This window comes from Argiope bruennichi, chromosome 10 (assembly GCF_947563725.1).
Source record: "Argiope bruennichi chromosome 10, qqArgBrue1.1, whole genome shotgun sequence".
Taxonomy (NCBI): Eukaryota; Metazoa; Arthropoda; class Arachnida; order Araneae; family Araneidae; genus Argiope; species Argiope bruennichi.
Window position 1 is genome coordinate 45,996,749 of NC_079160.1, and position 26,462 is coordinate 46,023,210.

Below are 26,462 nucleotides of genomic sequence, written 5' to 3' on the forward strand. Positions count from 1 at the left end.
TACCTACAAATTAATTTAATCCAATGCTTCGCTAATTACTTGAACTACAAAATATTGTTAAAAATTATCTGGTGAAAGCTGGATTTCATTCAGTCAGAAGAAACATGATGTAAAGGAAATAATAAAAAGGCGCCAAACAGAAAGTTTATTCAGTGTCAAATGAAACATCGCCAAATAGATAATAGCTATGACTGAACTATTTCATATTAATTATTTAAAAAATCTATCTATAATCTGGACGAACAAGCTGGTCGTCAGAGGCGGTTAGATTTTAAAAAAATCACCATTTGTGGTCCCCTTTCAATGTAGCGACTCTAAGCGTTTGCCTAGTTTGAAATTCGCCACTAGCCAGAATCAAATATTAAAGATATTTTTCTATAATATGAATAAGGTATTTACAAATTAACTTACCTTGATATTTAGGCTCTATAGTAAAGAATTTCATTTGATTATTTCGGTCTAATTTAACAGCTTCTAAATGTGATTCAAGTAGCCGCCAAAGACGATAATCTTCAAAAATATTCGTCATTCGAATCTTATTGCAGAAAAAACAAGAACAGTTTCTGGAATAGTAAAAGAAAATAAGATGAATTAAAGCGATGATTCATGGATATTTACAATACAGACTTATTTAATCAATGCAACAATAAAATTATTAAAATTTTTAATATCTTATTCAAATTATAAAAGTATATTAATAATGAATAATGTAAACTTTGTAAATCGCTTAGATCTAAAACGAATAGCACAACGATGCCAGTTTCAACAAAATCACCATGAAAAAACATTGAGTATTTCTTTAAATATTATTAAAAAAGTATATTTAATCTCAACCCAGATGTAAGTTCAAATAATTTCCTGCTTAACTACCAAAATAAAAGTGCCCAAGAAATTATTGTATTGTGGTTAAACTTGTTTCAAGGATATTCTTTAGGTTTATACCAATACGTCATTTCTTTAAAAAATACTTCGGGAAATCATTTTTCCTTCAATTTATAGGGTTAATCAATTAACATATATCGTTTTGAAGTTTCAAAATTCTATTAGAACACGAATTACCAAATTTTTACCCATACTATATAAGTGATTAAACTGATGCCTAATACTCTAAACTTCTTCAAAATACCAATATTTTTTTGATCCAATTACATACTATTGTGAACAGATTCCAATACTAATAGGAATGATCTCTTAAACCGGATCCTTTTACAAATAACTGCCGATATACTTGAATTTAATTAAATTTTAAAGAGAAAATACAAGAATCTGATCATCTAAAACCAAAATCTCTTTGAAGTAAAGAATAGGCAGGCAACATCAAATGTGTACATTGCATTCTAAAATCTATTTTTATATCAATCTGCTATTCCCAACTTACAAAATTAATTATTTCTGAAGTTGATTAATTATGTAAGATAAATTATTTTTCAAAATCCATAAGCACAAATCATTATTTTAGTGAACTCATAATAATGACATAGTTATTTGCATTTTTTGGTGTTTTTGATTATATTTTTGGTTGGACAAATACAAGCTGCGTTTAGTGCAATAAAAGAAATATTTTAATTCAAAATAATGATGAGTAGCAAAGTAAATAAATATCTCACTATAAGCATTATTAAAAATAAATTGAATCGTAATTCAACTTTAGCAGCTAAATACTAATTATTGTAGTTCATAATAATTATTGCAGCTTAAATAATAATTATCGCAATTAAAATCTTAATATCTATTAATAATAAAGGAGAGTATGTATGTATGTATGTATGTATGTTTTCGCTTTAGAGCAAATAACTTGCCCCAGAATTACCAAATTCCATAAACATACTTTGGCAGGTGATATATGCACCTCAAAGCTATTTTTTAAAATTTTAATTAGAAAATTAAGCGAGATTTAAATATTTGTTTTTTAATAATTTCCCCACAAAATTTTTTATGCCATTTTAAAATTTAAAAATTATCTTTTTAGTGATACAAATTTATTTGTCGTTAATTTTATTTTTAAATTTTGTCACTTTTTTTATTAAAAAATACTTTTTATATAATTTTCAACTATTATATTTCATTATTGCAATGGACTTCAAATCATTTTCATTGTTTCAAATCTTTAAATGTCTTTCAAATCTTTCTCTATTGTTTAACCCTCAACAAAGATTCTACTTATTACCTACGCACTTTATATATAATGGGAAAAAAGTGAGGTGAAAGTGAAGCTCTGAAAATGACGATAAAATATAATTAGAAGATAGAAATCCCAGAGTAACATTTTTAAAAGTACTATGATATCACGGGACTCGACTCCATTAGGAAGATTCATATATACACAAAAGTAAGCCTTACGCAATAAGAATTACAGCTTTAGGCAGCAATTGAAGGGTATTAAAATAACAAGATGCCTATAATAATATAATATAGAAGAACTTGATTCGTAAATATATTGTTACGAAATTTTTTCTACTACAAATACCGCCACTCAATTGTAATTACTCAGCGCATTTAATCACTAATCATTAGTTCAGCAACTTGCTTGCTTGCTGTCTAATCCTCTAATTTCTCTTATTTGTCGGCGACTCCGACTCCTCTCTCTCACACACACAACTTCTTTACGATACACACCACTTTTTTCCAGCTTCGGAGTGCTCGTCTTTTATAGTTCCGGAGGCGGGACTAGAATCTTCAGACCAATCAGAGAGTACCTGGGTGTATCTCGGTTATTACTAGATGGATCGTGAAACTTCTCGAACTTTCCGGTATTATCCATTTAGTCGCCAAACCCGCCAAATTTACCGCCAAATCGCCAAATGCTCGCCAAGTCTGTCGCCAAGCTCTAAGTTCATTGTTCTTAGCACGTACAGGACCGATCGTACAACGGTCTTTCTTACGATTATACTCTATTCGTGCCGGGTAGCAAAATTACAGGTTTGCAACAATATGTATATGAGAGAATCGAGTACATGAAATTTAAGCATAACATATTCAAGAAAAATTAAACAAATAAATGTTTCAGTCGAATTAGGTGATCACCAAAGGCATATGGCAATTTAATTCTTTGCACTTGGACAAGTCATTCGATGCATAATTACTCATTTATTACAAGAAGTGTATTGCTCAGAAAAGTATATATAATTGTCAAATTGAATTTACCCTAAAATCGACATCCTCTTACCACTTCTGAAAATATTTTTAACAATCAAAATTTAAAAAATAAAATAAATAAAACTTTAAAATGATGCACCGTCCTGAATGGTACTCGAGAGAAACCATCCGAGCTCAAAGGATTAATAAATTAAAATAAAATTAGCACAAATGCATTTTTAAAGTCCAGGGAGAAGTAATGTAAAATATGACAAAAAGCTGAATATGATATCTTTAAACTTGTTTCCCAATGCAATAAAAGCACAGAAAAGCGTAGAAGAATTTTCTCAAATAAACATGCATTTACGTCGGACATTTTCAATTTACAAACTTCCTTGTAAAGCAAATTTATAAGCATTCCTTGCAAAAGTCAACAGCTTTTTATGAGAAAAACGGACTTTTGTTATTTATTATGTGAGCGATAAATAAAATTCCAGGTGCATAGAGTTAAAAATGTACTCTCTTTAGACCATTAACTTCTTATGTCATTCACATAAAACAGAATACGAGAGCTTGCTTATATAATATTTATAGAAAGAAATAAAGCTCAACGATCAAACTGAAGGTTATCTGCAAGTGCGAAATGTTTCTATGCTTCCGCGTTAAGTGCAAAAAATTCAATGCAGGTACCTGAGGGAAACTCGATTTTATTTGTATAAATTTCACATATTATATATAAATATATTTTTTAGCAGTTGCGTGGCCGAATAGAAGAAATCTATTGAAATTTTAAACTTCGATTTATTTCATCACGGAAAGCCTATTATGTACAAGAAGCAAAGCTAAAACTGACGTCCCTTTACATCGCGATACAAGTGCGAAAGAGCAAAAAAGTGAGCGAAATTCTCCCTTCAATGGTTTTTACAATGAGATTTTGATAGGGATTTCTTTGACATGTGTTGATTTAGGATAGGGAAACTTAGGTATCTTTAAAAGAATGCTGCAAACATTAGGGATTTTTATCCTTTCACTCGGAGCCTCAGAATCTGCTGAATACAGAGCATGTGTAGGATTAATTAAATAAAAATAAGTAGGAATTAGATCAGGAAATAAAAGAACATTTTAGAATGAAGTCAATATGGTCTAAATTAAGATAAAAATTAGGAAATTAATTAGAATTTAAATTAGATTAAGATACATCATTACATATATTATATATTAGAATTTAAGGAAAAAGAATGTTATATTTATAAAAGTGTAAGATACAATTAAATAATTCATTGGGACTCGATTTTTTCCCGATTTATCTATGTAATAACCAGTTTATTCTTAGTATGAGTCCATTTCTAATCACTTGAATTCATATATATAATTTCAGAGTTGGGCGCTTTATTGTTTCCCAAGTTCCAAGTCTAGACGAGCCAAAATCAAATTGTCTCCCGAGTTAAATTTCGGGTAATTCACTTTTAAGCTATACGAATTCTAAAAGCATTCCTAAATCATCTTTTTCTCGATTTCTGCTTTTATGTTTGGAGCATATCCCTCACTAATCAGGGATTTTGACGAAAATGTTTTTAAAGTATTTAAAAATTGATCAATTTTTTGAGAATAAAAGAATAATTTACAAAATCACTGCTTACTTCCTTAAATAGAAAATGTCTATTTATTTAAACAATATTATAATTTAAACAATTTATTTACACAATAATCTATTTACACAATATAGTGCAGTTTTGGTTTAGTTTCATCCTATAAATGAAAATACAGTACTTGCTTTTTCAGATTCCAGTGACTATCACTTTTGGATGATTTTACTTCATAAAGGGGCGACATGCAGCGTACAAGAAGAGCGTATGTTGAAGTTTTCTTTTGTTCCATGCGCTTTTTTATTTTGATCTGATGTTGATTTTCATTCTGTTTTTGAAATGAGCTATTATGTTTCAATTCAAAAATTGTTTTTCCTTTATAAATTGCTTAGTGAAATATAAATATCTCCTCTGCCATCAGTCATCTCATTCCTATTTTATTAAAACCAAAACAAGTTGGCGCAAGCGCAGAAGCGTAAGATGTTGATACAAAGACTAAATAGTGTTTCATCCAACGAGCTCCATACGTTTCGATTTTGAGTTAGAAAAGCTACGGCATAGTTCTAACGAGTTGATGGCTAACATCTATTCTCAGACATTTGAATGCATTTGCTTTGAATCTATTGTGGAAAAATAAAGTTATTATAAACTAGCCACCTTCGGCGACCAGTTTGTTCGTCCAAATTATTAAATGGCTGTTAATTAATTAAGTGTTATAATTAGGGTTATTTAACTGTTAAAATTATGGCTGTTAAATAATTAACATCGAATACATTTAAAAAAAATGAATTTCACCTTGTTATTTGATACGATTTAGAAACATGAATTCAAATGAATTAATTTATTGCAAATCAAAAATTGTACATATTATGCAATAAAAGCGGAAATGAATATTCTACATGGAGTTAATGATTGACAAAAGCGTATATTGCCTTATATGAGTTTGAGTAATCCCCGGGGGGGGCACCTCGAAATGAGGATGAGATGCTTCCGGCATGGTGGTTGGATCTCGCCACCCTGGAGGGTACACTAATAGGTGGGGGATCTAGCTCCTCCCATCGATGACGGGACGTACTTCCTTCGGGGAGGGTTGTACCGTGGCCGGTGACGGCCCTTAGGACTCAACCACAGTTCCCGCCAATTGCTGTTGCGGCGGTCCGATCATTCAGTTTTATGGTTTAAATCCGTGTGCCTTAGGGCGGGTCGGAGAGTTAGATGGTTGACTTATATGAGTTTGGGTTCATAATAACACTTATAAACATTGTCACAAATAGTGCATCAAATTGAATTAATTATTAAATTTAAGGGAAAAACTGTAGAAAGAGGAATAGGCAGAAAGCCGACACAAAACCGATAGGCAAGTCATAGCGATTACCTTTTTGGCGGCGTTAAATCTATTTCTGAGCTCGATTTAATTTTCGGTTTGAAACCCGTCTTTTGATCTCTTTTCACATCTTCTTTTCTTTGAATCAACAGACAACTTTTTTGACATGATGAACTCTCTTTAGAACATTTCTAATAACATTTTGCAGCTCTCTATTCAACAGTATTCAAAATGTTCAATGTAGCAGTTTGAAATTCGTACAAAGGTTTATTTATACTTGACTTATGCCATTCGATAATAAGTAATAGGAGCGATTTCTGTACCATGTATGTTAGTGGTTTATATACGTAAAGATATTTCTTAATCTAATTTAAATCCTAATTAATTTCCTAACTTTTATCTTAATTTAGCCCGTATTAACTTCATTCTAACAATTCCATCTTTTTTTTTTATTTAATTAATGCTACAAGTGCTCTGTAAAACTGCTAGTCTCAGCATTTTCTCCATGTTCCGAGTGAAAGGATAAAAATCCTTAACGTTTACAACATACTTTTATAGATACCAAATTTCCCTATTCTAAATAGACACGTTTTACAGAAATCCTTATTAAAATCTCGTGGTAAAATCACTGGATGGTTTAATTTAATTCAGTTACATTAACATCCCGTTTTTAAAGCAACAATAGGGCTATTTTGGGACGGAACATGTAATTTTGAACCGCAGTCAGATGACAAGGACGACATCTGAGCTGGCACCTCTCTCTCCAAACTTCCACACTACGCCATCGGAAGGACGTTTAGTCCCGAAGGACCACACCCTCTTACGCGAAGGTTCTTCGTTGGAATCGGGTCTTGAACCTGAAACCGTCCGGTTCCTATGCCGGGACCTTACCACGAGACCACCGCGACCATATTACTGAAGGGAAAAGCTTGATTTCTTCTGCCCTTATGATGAGATGTAGATTGACATATTTCTTACCACTTATTTTTTGTACGGAAATTATGTCTCACATGATGAGTAAATCGAAATTTTAAAATTTCAAAAGTTTCTTCTATTAGGTCACGCAACGGCTAAAACATGCTTACATTTATATATATATATATGATTGTATTGAACTCTTTGGGATTTTTATTTTCATCCTGCTTCTTACTACTGATATATCTTAAGTTGCATCGTATATATAAAAGAAAAAAACAAGATTTTGTAAACTTTAATACGCATCCATTCTCCTTATTTATCAAAATAAAAATAAAATAGAATAATATACTATTATGCAGTTCTTACATAACCAGCAACTCGTCAAAGCTACATTATAATATATGCATGGTTAAACAATTAAACAATCAGACCCTCATGTTAAATCAAAACAGAGTAGTTAATAATAATTATATTATATATATATATATATATAAAATGGTATTTTAAAATCTAATTTAAACTTAATTAATTTCCAGAGTTTTGTCTTAAATTAGCTCATATTAACTTCATTCTAAAATATTCTTTTATTTCTTGATTCCATTATACGTTTTCTACTTTATTAATGCAACAAAAGCTCTGTGAAAACGTTTTAGTCAGCGGTTCCCACACTCTGAGTGAAGGGATAAAATACTGTCCAGCTAAGCACATTCTTTTAAAAGATCCCTATGATTTCCTTACTTATGATTGACACGTGTTAGAAATCCCTATTAAAATCTCGCAGTATATATTACAGGGATAAAATTTTCATCAGCTTTTCCTCATTTCGTGTTGTGTCGTTCTGTGTTGTGCTTCGCTTCTGTTTGTTACCGTTACCGAAATAAAACGAAGTTAAAAAATCGAAAATCTCTTCATTGTCTTCGAAACTGCCTTCTGCTTCAAAAATTATGCTTATATACATAATAAAAAAATATCACTTTAACAATAAACAATAAGCAGACAGACAAAATGAAATAATTGTATCAAAATCCAAAAAGCTTTCCTCCAAGTGCTAAGAAATGAGCTTCAATAACGCAGAACTTTAGCTTTTTTTTTCAATTTTTTTTTATTCAAGAATATAATTATGACATTTAACACGTGCCAACAACATAAAATTTATACCAAGCAGTTCTTATCTAATCTAGAAGATATTGTGATTTAGATTGAGTAAACATAATATTTATCAGAATTTGTCATGCAGTCAAATGCTGTTCCAATTGTTTAGGATTGACACTAAATTTAAAATGAAAAAAAAACTCACAAGGAGTAAATTCCACAAGAACAAAAATAAAATAGCCAAAAATAAATGATATTAATTGACATAACTTATTTAAAATTTATGATTCATTCATAAAATATCAATATGCTGGTATATCATATATGAAAATCAAGTTGAGAAAACGGTATATTTTTTATATTAAAACCCCTATTTATTTATATGCTAGCTGCCTTTGGCAATTAATTCGCGAATAATACTAGCTTTCATGCTTTTTTTAATATTGATATGGAATGTATTTATTTAAAATTTGATTTTTTTATTGGATAAGGCCAAAATATATGGATTTAATGGGATCACTATTGCAAAATATAGCATGTGCAAAATAAAAAAAATATATATATGTACTACGAAATAAAAATAAAAGTGAAAATTTTATTTCGAAGTTAATGTCTGAAGAAAGCAAGAAAAGAAATTCAGATGACTAGGACGCTGTCTGAGTTGGCAAACCGTTGAAAAAAAACTTTCACACTACATCAAAGCAAAAGCATTCGTAGAATATTTACTGCCTAATTTACCTAAAAACACACTCAGTAATAATGGAAGAAAGGAATTTTTAAATTTGCCTCTAAAATTTTTTTTTGTAGGGTATGAAATATAACAGAGAAAATATAATCGTCAAAAAAGTCTGAACTCGAGACTTTTGATGAATCTCTTTGTTTCAGGCATCCATAAATCCGATAATCACATTTTTAAAAAATTGCATTTGCTTGTCTATGAACATAGCCCAAAAATGTTTTCAAAGAGATAGATGGAATTTGTTTGTCCGAATACAAGCTCACACGATAACTACAAATCGAAGAGAGCTAGATAGATGAACCTTATTACAATGTTAAACATCCAGAATGTAGACATAATCAAATTTTGAACCAAATCCGACAAGATATTGACCATCTGTCAGCTGTACTTTCAGAAACATATAAATTCGAAAACGCAATGACTTAAATATATGAAAGTTGATATGTGACTTTTGTGTACTATAATTGTTTTGTGTCAAATTTTGGTTTTATTTGGTCGGGAAAAAAGCGTCCAAAATACGCATTAGGTTCCTGGTGCTTATGTATTAAATGTATTTCAACGATTAATATCAAAGATCGCAGATTAGTTGACTTTTTCGTAGTTGTTGTTGGTCAATGGCATGCATATAACAATGTACAAGTACATTTCTTAGAGAAGTACAAGTACATACAAGAAAATTTCGGAGAGAATTTTCGCTTTTGCCTTGAGGGATTCCCGTTTTCTAATACGTTCATATCAGCAAAATAAAAATTATTAAAAATACAGAATAATACTAAACAAATAAACCGTACTTTTTCTTTTAGTAAGTAAAGCAGTAGAAAATGTAAAAAAGAAACAAAATGGAAATTCAGAATTTTTTTCTTTAAATTGACAAAAATGCACTAATTTTCGCTATTACACGTCCTCCCCAACTAGTATGCTTTATGAAAATAGAAACTTATGAAAATAGAAACAATCATGACGAACTTTGATTAAAGGAAACATTGACCCAATTAGTTTTATTAAATTGATATTTTAATAAATGTAGTTTTTTTTTGGTAAGAAAACTGATCCTTAATTTAAACATTGTGAAAAAAATTGAATTTTTCTCATTCAGAAATTGATTTTTGTAAATTTTATCAAAATATCTGCAAATAATTTTAAAAATTAAACAAGGGCATCCCTACAGGAATTTAAACATCTCCATAAGCAAATACCACAATATAGGTTACTTTTATATTCCAAAGATCCACGGCAGCACGACAAACATTGAAAGTTCCACCGTGTTTTATAAAATGAATTAGACTTCTGCATATCCCGAGGACACACCATGATATCCAAAAGAGCGTCTTCAGAATATTCAAACACAAAATCATTTTACCTACATTTTCAGGGCCCTTTCTCGGATTGGTCAATGTTTGTGCAGCTTCCACTGGACCAAAACCCGCTGAGCTGCGGGGGGGGGGGTTTGTCGCGACACAACAGTATGTCAACAACGATGGCAGAAAATTTCGTTTAAACAAATATACATAGCGTGTGTACCCTTATTCCAGGGTAAATTTTATATCATTATCTAATGTTTTATTCTATTATATTCCGGGTTTACCTCAGATAAAGATGTAAAAAAATAAAATGGGATTTGGCTATTGAATACAAACTTTGAGGTAAAGTTTCTCAGCGTAAGGGGATGATTCGTACAAAAACGGAAACGGACATCAAATAGTAGCATCCAATAGCAGTCGAGCATTTAAATTTAGGAATGTTTTGAGTTGGTGAGGATTCTGCTACGGGTGGATACTGAAGAAAAGTAATGGAATTTTTAAAAAGACAATGACGTTACTAAATCGATTACGTAGTTTTTTCGTTCTATTAAGTAAAATAAGTTCACATAGTGTTGTTATCTACGTTTAGAGCACGTCCATTGTGAAATTCAAGCAAATGTTTATAAAAAAATAGAAAACTAAAAAGAGTTTAAAAAAATTCAAAAAAGACAAGTGAAAAGGCTTTAAATTTACATAAATATTTTCATTTCTTGTCATTTTGCATTTGTTTTGTGCATCAACTAACTGACGACATATAAATAAAACGATATATAAATAAAAAATATAGTCACGATTTAAATAAATATCTTGGATTATTACAAAATAATTGCCATAAATGAAAATTATTTTAAAGCAATAATTTCAAGATTTTAAGATGGTATTAATATATCATTATACTTGGCGTGTAAACAATAATTTAATTTAAAATTAAATACTTATCATAAAAGTAAAAAGAATCTTATCTTTACTGTATATCTTTAATACAAGCTTACATTTTTTTATTTTAAAAAAATTATATGATGCATAGGAATTTTTAATTCAAAAACATTAATCGTCGCCTGGTGAACTAATAGTGATTAAGTATAGTATGAATCGAATTAACTTTATTGATTTAAGGCATAAAATTTTAAAATTAGTACTTCTTAGCTAGGCAACAGAATTTAAAGTTATTGCAAATATATCTTTTGACAATATTATTAGATTTGAAGAAGTGGTTTAGGAATGCTTAAAAGCTAGAATATAACAATCGCTCAACCTCAAACGAAGGCAAGAAAAGTAAAGCTTTTGAAAATGAATTTTAAAAAAAATGTTCGACGACAGCAGCAGCTTCAAGCTTTGGGAAATTAATTAAAATTTTGCCTTTTTTTTTCTGAAATAAGGTTTAGCATAAATCACCCCTAAAAATATTTTTAAACCACCTTAAAATTCAAAATTTACTCTTTCAGCGATATGAATTCCAGTTATTTGCCATTTTTCTTTTAACTGTTATCAATTCTTAAAGAAATTATCCTAGAAGATTTAGGTACACTTTTGACATTACGCCGCCCTATGTCCTTGCACCTGAAGAAATTACAGCTACTTAATAGTTGAATGAATATGTATATAAAAGTATTAGATGATAAATATATGAATATATATTTATCATCTAATACTTTTTAAAATTTCCCTTTTTAATTTCCATTTTTTCCTCTTTAAATCCAATCCTCCTTTAAAAATCGTCTAGAATAACTGATAGTGTAATTTTTTATTAAAAAAAGTATTAGATGATAAAAGGTTTTAATATATTATAATATTTTATATAAGATTTTCTAAGTTAAAAATATTTTTAATCCTAGGTCTGTCGGGTATACCAACAATTAGGAATAATTCTAAAATTATGTTATCGATACAGTTTACATACTTCAAGAAAATGATCTAGAAACCAGCGAAGTAAACGACATATAATCGAAATTTCGGATTTTATGAGTTGTATTAACGAAATACTTTATTATTGTAGTAGTTTCGATTGTATCTGGATTGTGACGAAACGACGCATGAATGAGAAACACATAAACGGTTTAACTGTTGATTTTAGTTTCTTTTATATTTAAACAAGGTTTTGAATCAAAGGTACAAAGACTAGTTTGGTACGAACGTCGTCTCTGTCTGTCTGTCTGTCGCAATATCTGATTTTTAATATTGTTCATGACACAATTCAGAGTTTAATGAATGCTCTATTTCAAGGAAGATTTTACGCTTTATTGTATTTTAAAAATAAACAAATAACTTGCTGAAAATACAAATAATAAATGTGCTCAGAGGAGTAGGTATATCTTAAATAACATTTTCTGAAAATACTTTTTTCTTCTTTTTTATAAAATTATAATGTCTTTGAAATGATCCAAATGTCTAACTTTTTGAGGGCATTGTATATACAATGTTGCAACTGTAAATAGTTTTACTATACATTTATATAAATTTGGGAATATGTTTCCTACTTCACATTTATGGTTAAATGTTCATGCAGATTTTGAAAAACACAAAATTAAAATAATAATAATAATAATAAAACCTTTCAAATAATGTCAAGTTTAGTTTAAATTGTATTTTTTAAAGCGATAGTAAAAATATTAAGTCAAAGAAGTAAATAAAATAAGAAAGCTTTCCGCAATTTAATTTAAAAAATAAGACTTAAAATTGTACTTAACTCTTTAAAGGGCCATTTTTTTCGAGTCATATTATGTTAAAATATTTTTAGGCTTGAAATTCAAATAAGAAAAGGGATTCATTTAGTTTATTAGATAATTTAACTTGATTAATTAATTAATTTGGTTAATCAATAATTAAGTAACAAATCAAGACACATCATTTTGTTTGAGATAAAGAACTGAAGCATTTAAGTTTCTGAATTACTAAAAAAATTTGTCAGAACTTTGTCCTACATAATTTCATACAAAGATTGATAAATTTGGTGGGAAGCATCCTTCCCACGGCCCTAGAAAGGGTTAATTTATATATCCTTTTAAATAACAGTTGCATTATCAATAAAATTTTATTGTACAAAAATTCGGAAAAAAAAAACTTTATAGAGTATCCTGGGTTTTTTTCGACAAACAAACAACACACACACACAAAAAAAAAAATTAGTTAATTATAACAGTTACAGTTAATTAGTTAACAGTTAGTTATTTACAACAATTGTTATTATTTAATTACAACTTAAATATAGTAATTTTTCTAAATGTCGAAATATTTCCAATATAAACCATCCAAAAGAAACATATACACACCGCTGAAACAACCACTAAAACTGATATCTAGAACATCAATCATAATCACCGAAAGAAGGAAACTGGCATGCATTTACCACAGATTTCAACGCGCGTGAGAAGGGGGGGGGGGTGGAGGATAGCAAAAAAACGAAACTGCTCGGCAAATTTCCGTCTTGGTACTGTACGGATTGAACTGTGACTTTGTTCAACTGCGCTAAACTCAGCAATAAGAGCATGCAACAGGTGGACAAATACGTGATATGTAAATGAACGGGTTTTCGCACGGGAAAAATTCACCGCACGAGCCGAATTAAATAATGTGCACAAGCAACGGGGAAAAACTTCCTTAAACTAACGTGACAGAAGATAATAACACCTCGCAGCCATTTGCAACTGATCCTACACTTGTACTAGAAACACTTGCAGAAATATGCAGAAGAGGATTAGAGCGCCTGTTCAAATATTTCAAGAAAATTTTACATTATAAAATACGAAATATTAATACTTATTTATCATTTTAAAGATAAAAATTTGTTGATATAAACAAAAGGAAATAAATGAAAACGCATTTTACTAATAATATGCAAGTATATGATTATTAAATTAAATCGTTTTTGCTTAATTTCATATAGTTTATTTATACCAAATCCAATTTTGAAGCATTACGAGGATCCATTTAGAGTGGACTTCATAATTTTGGACACTGGGTAGATGACGTGGATGATATCTGAACTGTTATTATTTCCCCAAACCTCCGTGCCACACAATGGGAAAGATGTTAATTCCTAGACATAGATTTAAGAACACGACGGACTTAAAAACAGTTCCGAAGTTGGATTCCAAAAACCTGCAACAGCCATTAAAGCGAAACAAAATTGATACTACTGATCTCCTCCATCTTCCCTAGAATTAAAAATGCTTCAGGTATTTATTTAGATTGTAAAGGCGCTTTTTCTAGAAAATACTAATATTTGGGAATCTAAAATAAAGCCCAAACTTTGAAAATTCGACATTTGCTGTCTGTGAAAGGACTATATTTTAAGTACAGTCGGTATAAGAGAGCCTACCAACAATAAAACCAACCAATACCAACATATAAACTTTTCTGGCACGCCATTTATTGCAAAGGCAATTATTCTTATTATAATTCTTAATGCACTGTGTAATAACATGCTAAATTAAATTAATTATAAATAAAATGGATCATCATTTTCCTCTAAGCTCTTGCTAAGCAATTACTTTAACGCATTGATGTAACACTAGGGATGCATTCGTTTATTTTCTGATGTGACAGAATTTGAATTCAAAAATACAGATCTTTAAAACTTTTAATATTAATTTTAATATATATATATTAATTCACATAATATTTAGAAATATTTTGATGAAATTATCAGTCTAATTTTGATCAGAACAATCCACAAACCAGAATCGTATAAATAACAAAATCGTGGCTTGAGTTTAGATTAACAAAAGTTCAAAGTAAAATTTTTTTTTTATTTAAATCAAATGATACAGTTAAAACTAAAGGAAAGAAGTATGTGAAAATTTATTGAAAAACGTATAATTTGAATATTTATTAAAACAGCAATTTTAATATTAATTTATGGCAAATGCAAAATTGTAAAATATATGCGTGATTAAAATAAAAACAGATTTAATGCCTATATGCGTTCAGTAAAGCCCCAATGCAGGCAGAGAGTAATAAAGGAAACCACATTCTTACTCTCATAGAATACAAATTTCCACAAAAAAATTATAAAGACATTGGTATGTATTGCGAATATTATTTCCTATTTTTAAATACGGTAAATGCATTTTAAATATGATATGTGCATATTCAAGCAATTTATCATTTCTCAAATACAGTAAGCTGTAAAAAGAAAATTTTGAAAATTTGAATTATTCAGATTTTACAATTTTGTAAAACGCTTTTGCCTGCAGGAAGGTAGGAAAATTTATTGCAATGGCAAGATGCGGCATGTTATACGCATTTCAAAATTTAAAGTTTATATAAACCTGTATAAATATTATAATGCACAAGACATTAAGTCATGAAAATTCGTAATAAAATGTAAAATATAGTTGAAAATGCAGCAGCTTCTGTTTTAAATGTATCTATAAAACAACAAAGATTACGCACATTTTTTTTAAATTTAAAATAACATATAATTATAATTACAAATTCCCTGAAGTTTCAATTCTCATAGCGTTACTTAATTGAATTTCATGTAATAGAAAATGTGTATGCGTCATATTTCACAGAAATATAATTATAAATTGTCAAATTTTTACAAAATGCAGTCTTATTTAAAAATATAAATTCTCTAAAGCAATTTCAGAATAAATTCTTTTAGAATTACAAAACAATTGAAAGCCAAAGTTGCAATACATATCATACTTTTCAATAAAGACAATATAAAAGAGCATTTTTAAAAAATAAATCCCAGACATAAATGAACAGAAATCGTTGCAATATGATATTAAATAAAATAATCAAAGATGGATTATGAACTAATCAAATTTCCAAGAACAGCACAGCAAAGAAACTATTATATTCAAAGCGACAGTTGCAAGAGAAAGATAGAAATAAATTTCAAATATTATCTATTTCAGAAATTCTACGAAGCTCAAAATTCTGTGAAATTCACTAGAGAAAAGTTTATTTTTGTCAATTCCCAAACTATATGTAGATAAAAATGCGTCCTTAAAAGTGATTATTATGAAAATCGAAACAGGACTTTTATTTAGAGACATATACAGAATAAAAAAAAGTCGATCTAATACTTAGAAATTCATTTTCTAACGTTTCATAACTCTAAAAGGTTCTATTATAATTTAAAATCCGATTTTCTTCTATTTGATATGCATCACTCCTAAATTTTAATATTAAAGAAATGGAGTATACATTATTTCAAAATTCCTGGAATTCCACCGACAGAAAAAACATGAATATTTGTCCCTATTATTTATCCATGCGCATAGCATTTGTTGAGAGAAATATTCTTTTAATCTTTTACATTTAAACGTTGTGGCGCCGCGCCGCTTTAATTTAGTTTAGTTATATTAACGTCGCGTTTCAAGCAATATTAGGCATTTTTAACCCTTTAAAGGGCCATTTTTTTCTAGTCCTATTATGTTAAAATATTTTTAGGCTTGAAATTAGAATAAGAAAAGGGATTCATTTAGCTTATTAGATAAATTTAATTTGATTAATTAATTAATTTGGTTAATTAATAATTAAGTAACAAATCAAGACACATCATTTTGATTGGGATAAAGAACAGAAGCATCTAAATTTCTGTTTTTCTAAAAAAATTTGTCAGAACTTATGCCAACCTACAAAATTTCATACAAAGATTGATAAATTTGGTGGGAAGTATACTTCCCACGGCCCTAGAAAGGGTTAAAAAATACCTACTTATTTTGTGCAGCGCTCAATTGATAAGCAGGGCACCTGAACTGGCACCCCTTCTCTCAAAGATTTTACACCACACCAGCGATATGATATTTGATTTCAAGGACTTTAACCAGGGGCCATGGTGGGTCATTATCAGAGCTTCTAGGTCAGAGGATAGTGGATTCGAGACTAGATTCTAAGATCTGTTGTTATGGGGAAACAGTACAAGCTAAATCGCTATCAGGTAAAAAAAAAAATCTTATTAGTTTAGTTTGGAAGTTTAGGAAAAGTTTCATCCCCATCATCTAATGACATTTAACTTGAAATATGGGACATATATCGGAAACAGAATTAGGTGATAAGAACAATAACGGAGTGCAATATACTTGTTAAGAGTAATATCTATTTCTTTTAAATGTATAGGAATATCAAGACAAAGAAAACTTTCGAACGATTAACGTTTTTCGTCACCATAAAAATTATGACAAAAATAATAATTATTCACGAAACCTTATCCTTTTTTTTTTGTAAATCCTATCTCAATACATATTTTAAAATCAGAAAGCTGTATCATCAGGAAGCTGTGACATGAATGTCTGACTGATGTATCAGGATAATTATAAATATAGCATTAGACCACGATTCCTAATTTTTTTTTTTATTCATACCATATCCAAAATCTAAACATTTTTAGGAGAAGCTGGTGCACTTGAAAAATCGATAATAACATCTTGAAACTTAGTATTACACATATTACAAGTCATTTCAGGGAGAATTCAACAAATCATTCAGGGGAAAACAATTCAGGGAGAATTCTCAATAGTGACTGCCGAAATTCTTATTCTATCCCTAGAACATTATTTTTACCATTTAACCTAAATTTAAAGACATTTTCACATTTTAATCATGATTTTAAAATAAATACCGTAGGTATCCCCGTTCTTAACATAGCTTTTAACCCTTTACTTTTTCTTAGCAATTCGCTAATTTTATTTAAACAAATAAAAAAATTAACTACAATTTTGGTACAGAATGAAAAAAAAATGTTGCCATTAAACCCATAACAAATCAGAAATAATTTGATTTTCTTGTAATTTTTGCTAAGTTGCCAGCAACAAGCGATTTAATACAAGAAATCAGAAGGAGTCTAACCGAGTAGGCATACCTGAATGAAACACAAACAACCAATAATTCCATTTCGTAAGGTTCTCAATGCACTTCTATCATCTTCTCAAACCATGCTTTATTCTAGTATTCAAAAATCCTACGGAAACTGGAGCTTGCGCAGGTCAATTATTGTTATTCAAATATTCTTGTCGTATATAATAATATTATTAATAACATAGCTATAAATCCGAAAAAATAAATTTTATTAATTTTTTCGAAATGTTTAAAATTATCTCTGCCGATCACTTTGATAATAAAAAATAAAAAAAAAGAATCCAATTACAAAACATGCAATTCTTGCACCCAAATACAAATAATAAATAACCCCGTTTTCTTTATTTGTTTGGTAAAGCTTTTATTTTCATCTTTATTATACTCAAGTTTTATACTAATACCGACAAATTCTATTTCAAACTGGGACATGGACAGATCAGCTATTGCCATTTAAACATCCTTACCGTTATATAAATAATAATTCCACAACGCATCGGAGGCTTTTTTCATTGGTTCGCTTTTCTGTTGCCATTTCCCTACCCATAAATGCATTTATACTCGGTATGTATACATGCAGCTATCTGCTGGCGTCCGCGCCCAGTTTAAGGACTGCAGGATGGCAGAGGCTAGAAGGCGTAGGTTATTGGTAGTTCGAGAAGATGGCAGAAAAGGAAGAGGCAGTTGTGTCAACAGAAAAAAAGCGGCTAGTCCTTAGATCAACAACTGTTTGTTGGACGTGGCCGCAACTTATGTAAACATCCTGCTTTGCAGCAAAAATGTTCGTACCAGCAAAAGTTGACCTTAGCTGCAAAATGTGTTTTCTCATGTTTTTATTTTTGCCCGTTTGCTTGTGTTTCTTTGCTTTTTTTTACATTGACTGACGCCTACGTCTTCTTCTTTCTTATGCTGCGTATATGCTGGAGGTTTTACCAACGAATTTGGAACGCTTTTGCCTTGAGGGATTCCCATTTTCTTTCCCAGGCAGACAGCGAGTGAATCATGAAGAATGCTTATGCAAAATTCATGAAATATTAATTCCTCGTATAAATTATTGTGTGCTAATTGCTCCGATAATATTTTGATAGAGAATTGGAACCAACTTCAAATTTAAAATATATTTATGCCACAAAACATAGCAAAAAAATTAAAATCCGATAATCTGAACATGTATCCGCAAATAATTATTACATTATCATTAATGTATTCTACGAAGGACGATAAATGCTTTAATGCATGTATTTTCCAATCAGGAATTCGAAATCCATAAGAAAATGATTAGTTATAAATAATTAAAATAATAATTGATTGATTGATTATATTGTTTAATTAATTTAAATTCAAACGCAAAGTAGGATTTTTTTTTTCATTACTGCAATGATACAAATACGGCGTTGTTGTTGTTGTCTGCTTTATTTGCGCAAAGCCATAATTGGCTATACTGTGCCAAACATATGGTAAAATCACAATAGACACAAACACGTTGTCTTGCCAACTATAATACAATATCGAAATCAATCACAGTATTTTACATCCAGCATCACAAGTCAGCATTTCTAACAAAATGTGATGAATATGACTTTTACATTATTAGTCATTTGGAACATGCAGTTATACAAAATAATTTTTAATTTACGGCACTGCTTCGTAACATATAATTAAAATTTCCTTCAATTTTTTTTAAAGATTTATCAAAATTCAGAATAAAAAAAACTTTTTTTTTGCCTAATTACCAGTAATAGCCTTGAAATTAACCGTTTTTATTGTTTCATCAGCTATTTATTTAAGCGCTAATTTTCTCCAATTGCTGTAAGTTAACGATGGATGATTCTATTTAATATCTTAAAAAATAAAGTTGCAATACGCAAAATGTATCAGATGGACCAACCTGATATTTACTTTTTTAATAGCACAATGGTGATATGGGACTGGTTTCTATTAGAAAAGTTCAAATACATAAAAAGATGGAACAAATATTAGATAATTAAAATAAGATGGCTTTAATACCTAACAATGTGGCTGAATTATGGACATGAAATATCTAAGCGATTTATTTGAAATTTAATATAACCAATATCCTCGGCGGACTAGTGTACTTCTGTACTGGCAGTAATATTGTACTCTTCGTTAAAAACGATTAATGCAGAATAATTAAAAAAAACTGGACATTTAAATATTTCGCGATTCTCCGATTTTTATTTTCCTAAACGTTTTCACGCAGACGATTAAATCACGAATAAAATTTGTTCAGGAGCCAAATCGAATAACAACTACAACAAATCTTACACAAAAATAAATTAATGACTTCCCTCTAAAATTAAAGTCAGTTGATTACTTGCAACTTAAATATCGCTTGGCATTATGAACAACTGTAAATAGCTTTAAAAGACATGCTCCCAGAATGTCACATAAACTTCAAAGACTCATTTTTGAAGTTCTAAACACCAGCTCTTTCATCTCAAGTTAAAATGGATGGACACCTTCTCGACGGCGAGACCAGTCAACCCAGCTTAAAATGGCAGATGAATTTTGAGGAAGTTGATTAACATTATTCAATATTTGTTTATCCGAGCTTGAGGTAAGTGTATGAGCCCAGATAAACAGACGCCGAAGATGAAGCGTCCTTAAATGTATTTCGAGAACGGCTGGTGACTGAAGTTGATGGCAATGTACATAAAAGCAGAATTTATGGAAAGATATATTGAGAACGGTTATGTATTCTTTGAATTCTGCTATTGAGTTTGTCTGGTTTAAAACTGTGGGTTTATGTAATAAACTCGGATAGATGAGGTTAATTGTAAAGCATTTTGTATTAAAAGAAATTAAGAATGATATTTTTCGGCAAAAGTTCATTTTATTAATAAAAAGATGTCTGAATTTTGCTATTGTTAAGTACATTCTGTAAAATTTCGATTTGAGTATGTATTCTTTGAATTCTGCTATTGAGTTTGTCTGGTTTAAAACTGTGGGTTTATGTAATAAACTCGGATAGATGAGGTTAATTGTAAAGCATTTTGTATTAAAAGAAATTAAGAATGATATTTTTCGGCAAAAGTTCATTTTATTAATAAAAAGAAGTCTGAATTCTGTTATTGTTAAGTACATTCTGTAAAATTTCGATTTGAGTATGCATTCTTTGAATTCTGCTATTGAGTTTGTCTGGTTTAAAACTGTGGGTTTATGTAATAAACTCGGATAGATGAGGTTAATTGTAAAGCATTTTGTATTAAAAGAAATTAAGAATGATATTTTTCTGCAAAAGTTCATTTTATTAACAAAAAGAAGTCTGGATTTTGTTATTGTTAAATACATTCTGTAAAATTTCGATTTGAGAATTAATTATTTCTTGGAGCTGAAATACTATATTTATGAAAACCATTCTCAGTTTAATTTAGAAAATATAATTTTATATTTGATGAATTTCTATCTAAAGTGCTGGCTTAGAAGAAAAACAAATACAATAACTTTAACTTATTCGCCAATTAATTAAAATCTATAAAAGATGAATAATAAAGCTTTCATTCTCATTCAACAATTTATTAATTAGATTAAGACTAAAGCTATTTCAATTATAATTAATTCATTAATTTATCGCAATAGCAATTTATTAATCAATTAAATTATTACTTTCAATGTCGCAATGAGGTTCTAATCAGATTCTTTTCCTTGATTAAAATATTCAACTAATGGGACTTTTTGAAGAATTATATAAGAATTATTATTATTCGTCAGTTTCATACTGAATAACGAATAATGAAATATTTTTAGAGAATAATTTATTTCTGTGATGGAATCAAATATGCCAAAAGTAATCTGATCGATCATTAAAAATAATTCTTCATAATATTATTTTTAACCAATTATAAATTAAATAAATGTAATAAAATCTTTCATAAAAAAATTGAGAATTAAATAAAAATAATATTGGAAGTACTCGAATCAGATAATTCCTGATTATCATTAAAAATAAAAACATATGAATGTTGATGTAGCAAGATTTAATTACTTAAAATTTTAATCGTTTTATTTATTATAAGCTAAGAGGGAAACTCAAAACATCATTGTTTCAATGTTTATAAAAATTTATTGAAATTTCGGATTTTTATTAGAAAATGATTACGAATAAATGTTTTCAAAGCTATAATTTTGCCACAATATATTATATATATATATATATATATATATATATATATATATATATATATTTCTTATCTTTATTTTTTCAGCCCAGAAAATCTGGTTTTTGATTACCATGTTTGTCAGAAGTAATTGTCACCTAATTTAGAATAGATAAACCAAATACAAAATCACTGAAGTGGCTAAAACTGAAAGAAAGATTTCCGAAAAGTTTATAAGACATTTAAAAAAAATACTTTCATAAAAACACAATATTTGAATGCAAAGAATTTTTTGTATAAATATGCTCATTACGTAAATTCATATTTACCTTTAAAAGAACAAAATTAGAGTGCCAAATTTTATAAAGAAAAGAAAAAAAGTACGAATACAAGAAAATTATAAAATGGTCCTGAACACAATTTACAAAACCCAACTACAATGAAAATAAACATTTGTTAGTTTCAGCTGCTCTTTTTTTTCTCTGTACAAGAGAGAATCGGTTTATCATAAAAAAAAATCTTCATAACTTATTGTATTTCTACGAAGAGTTAAAAATTTAGTAAAACAAAGAAATATATTGATTTATTCTGCTCGACTTGAAACAGCATTTTGTAGAAATACTTTTTATTAACAAATTAACTTATGTTGGGCTAACAATTAATTAGATTAAAATAAAATCGGTTTCCTGTTACTATAAATAAAACCTTTTAACAATATTCGCTTCCACCGAATCCAATTTATATTGAATATTTCATTAATTTATTGTACATATCTTGTACAACCTTGGGAAAACAGACCCCACTTCAATCATAATCACAGCCGATCAAAATACATAACAGCTCACACAAACGACAAAGCATACATCACAGGCAGAACTCCGTAACGAAACTAATAACCACAACATAAAAAAAAAAAACCTTATAAGAGGGAAATAGATACCATTACAATAATCACTAAGCGAAGCATGCATGCCATCATATCCATACATACTTCGCATACCACTACATCCAAAAGAAACTCAACACACGAGAAAAAAAATACAAAAGACGAAAATAAAGATAAAAAATTATCACATTTATGGGTAACAAATTAATAAATAACCTCCGCTACACAGTCACAATAAGAGAGGGGAAAAGCCATGTGAAAGAAAGGAAGAGGTAGTTCGCTAAGTTTTAGTTAGAAAAAGGTAGTTTTATTCACAGTATACTGAACCGGGTTGCCATGGAAACACTAGCACTAACAATGAAGGTGTGACGTTGGGTGGTCAAGGATTAAGTGGTTCATGTGGTGGTATGCCGAGAGCCACGAGGGACTGGAACTTCCTCATTTTTTTTTCTTTCTCCCCTATGTCTAAATATTTTTAGATATTTTTAAAAAATTACAAGGTGAGATAATGGAATTAAAAAACATTGTAATAAATTTTGTACCAGATGAATGACGCATAGAATAAAACATGCACTGACAACACAAAACCATTGTCAAATTCTTAAACCCAAAATAAAATATATATATATATATAAATATTTAACAATTACGCAGCTAATTAGATAGTTTTCCAAAATCATTTTTAAATTCGTTAAATTGATTTCGAAATTGCATTCTTAAATTCATTATTTTTGCGTTAAATGACTGAGCAATTATTTTTAAAGTTACTATTATCATCCTCACTTTCAGTATCGAAGGGTCACGAGTCACAAACCTATTAGTATCATAAACTTGATACACAATAAATTAGTTTCAGCCGTAATACTGAATAGAACTAATAAAAGAAACCCCAGTGTCATAAACACGTTACTATTCGTCTCATTTTAATTATAACTATTGTTGAGACAGATATTCTAAGAATAAAATTTTTCTAATTTTCTTTTATTAATTTTTTTGGATCTTGTCATAGAATTTAAAGTGTGAGGAAATGCAATACAAAAAAAATTCTAATCTGCAAATCACTGAACAACGCAGTTTAAAGTGGAGCATTTTTTTTAACAGTGAGTCATGATATTAAAAAAGATAAAACTCATAGCACTAGGCACTCGCCAAGATCCTCAGATCAAAAACCATCAAAAAACCACTCAATACATAATATTTTCATAGGAGGTCCTCTGAAATTGGACCGAAGCATAATAAGGCTTTGTGAAGAGTCAGGATAAACAATACATGGGGTGGGAAGAGGTCGAAAACTACCATATCGCTTTTGAATGAAAATTTTTCCATATTTGTCGATAGCAACTGATAATCAAATCTCGAATGATTATCAAGTTTGACGTTTTATTTATCATTATCAACTACTTATTTTTATTTATCATTATCAACTACTTATTTTTATTTATCATTAACAACTATTTTTTTTCTAACTTTTCTATCAGGAAAGATATTTTATTTTGGTATTATGAAGATACTAAAATTCTGTACGCTTTTAAGAAATTGATGAATATAAGAAGTAAAAGACAACTAAAAAATGCGAGTTCGATAAATACATTACAATTAAGTAAATTCAGTTAGAAAATTAAAATGACACAATAAAGAGATAATGGAAAGAAACAATATAATTAACAGCCGTCTCCACGAAATTTTGTCCCACACTTTCTAATAAAGATGTTATCCCTACCCTCTCTACTCTGCTTAAAAATTATGGACCTTGAAGAAAGCTATGAACGCCATGAAATCTCAGATTTTTATTTTCAGATTCCAGCACATGAGCATTTAGGTTTTCGTTGTACAATGAAGAACAACCGAGTATGCATTTTGAGTGCATTTCTTCCTAACGAATTGAAATAAAATTTTGACATGTAATTACAATTTTAGTAATAAGATAACATAACGAATTTCAATTATTATAGTCATGTTTTTGAATTATGGTGTTTATATTAATGTGGAAATAGAGACCGACAGATGTTCAACCAGCCCGTCGAAAGATTTGGCTCAAAATTAGATATATATCTACACTTAATTAAATGCTTCGATCTCTTCGGAAAATGCATATTTAAATTGTCATAAACTTATATATATTATATAAATATCATAAATAATTATAAATATAATAATTAAATAATTATTATATAAATATAATAATTGCCATTGAATAAACTCGTTATAACGCAAAATGTTGTACTTTTTCCATGGCGAGTATACTCATCAAAAATAGTTAACTGGTTAAGATGATAAAACTATGTATTAGATGGATTAAATTTATCGCATTATATTCTGTAGCTATCATTATATTCTGTAGTGTTCACAGAATATAATAATACGTGTCTATATTCTGTAACGCTCACAATCAGACAGACAGACAGACAGACAAACTTTTTGCGATTAGATATTGTTAAAAATGTGACAGAAATATACAAATTTGGAATAGAAGTCAATTGTCATATTTTATTCCTCTAGTTCAATTCATTTGTTCATAAACAAACAGATATAATACCAAACATATGTTTTCGAACTCGGGGGAAGTTTGAACGCATAGATTAGTAAAAATCTCGAAGTTGAATATCTCTGACGTTTACAATATTAATTTCTTTATATCACATTCGCAAAAAATTCAAAAGACTTCAAATTCTCACATTTATCAATAAAGCATTTTTAAAAATTCCCAAATTGTATAGATTTCTGAGAATTATTGCAATTGAAAAATTATTAACTAGAGCTCCCTTTACCGGTAATTCCCAATGAAAAATTATTTCGTAATTAAACAGGAGCTACCTTTTCCAAAGGATGAAAACTATTTATACCAATTTAAATATTTGTGCGGAAACTTAAGCGTGGCGTGTTGTGGCGTTATCGCGTTAATTAACTGCCTTCAGACTGACTAGGAAGCAATATCCCTCTGACAGCCTGGTGGACAATGGCTTTTCTATTTATTTCTATTCACGCCAAACCCCCGTCCCGCGTGCTCAGACGCTGTTTCCATGACAACCAACGTGGCCGTTACCCTTTCTTACTTACCGTAGGCACTTATTTAATTTGGGGCATCCGTTCATGCTTTTGGGGAGTAAAGGGGTTGGATTCACAATAAAGGAGACTAAAGGGTTTGATGGGGGAGGACAATAATGCAATTTTGTTCTTTCAGTTCTTTTACGTTATCAGATTTCAGCCAGCGTCACATCAGGTTTTGTGTTTGCTATAATTTACATTATCTAACGGCATTGGCTAAGATCAACTAAACAGCTAGTGTTTAAGTATTGGATTTTCTTGAACTATTTCGGGAAAACAAAAGACATTCATTTTACTGTTTTCAGTTCTAAAATCTTTTAATGCAGAGTTTACATGCTCCGTCAGCTTGGAAAAGAGTAGTGAGACAAAGCGTAATTTTAAATGATTGAAATATACAATTTATAAATTAACCCTTTGCACTCGGGTGGCAAAGCTCACTCACCATTCAAGACGATGTATCGTTTAGACGTTTTATTTATTTTTAAATTTTAATTGTTAAAAATATATAAAAAATGGTAAGCCGGCGTCCTGGCATAGGGGTAGCGCGTCTTCCCCGTGATCTGGGCGTC

General features: G+C 29.4%; 1 protein-coding gene across 6 annotated transcripts in view; it reads right to left on the reverse strand.

Annotated features, from left to right (window-relative positions):
• LOC129987925 (forkhead box protein P1-like) overlaps nt 1-26,462 on the reverse strand; it is a 536,440-nt gene that overhangs the window by 405,703 nt on the left and 104,275 nt on the right. For all 6 annotated transcript variants that reach the window (XM_056095928.1, XM_056095924.1, XM_056095925.1 and 3 more), the window contains exon 2: nt 412-563. The gene's annotated coding sequence lies outside the window, so the exon portion shown is untranslated. The remainder of the gene's footprint in view (nt 1-411; nt 564-26,462) is intronic.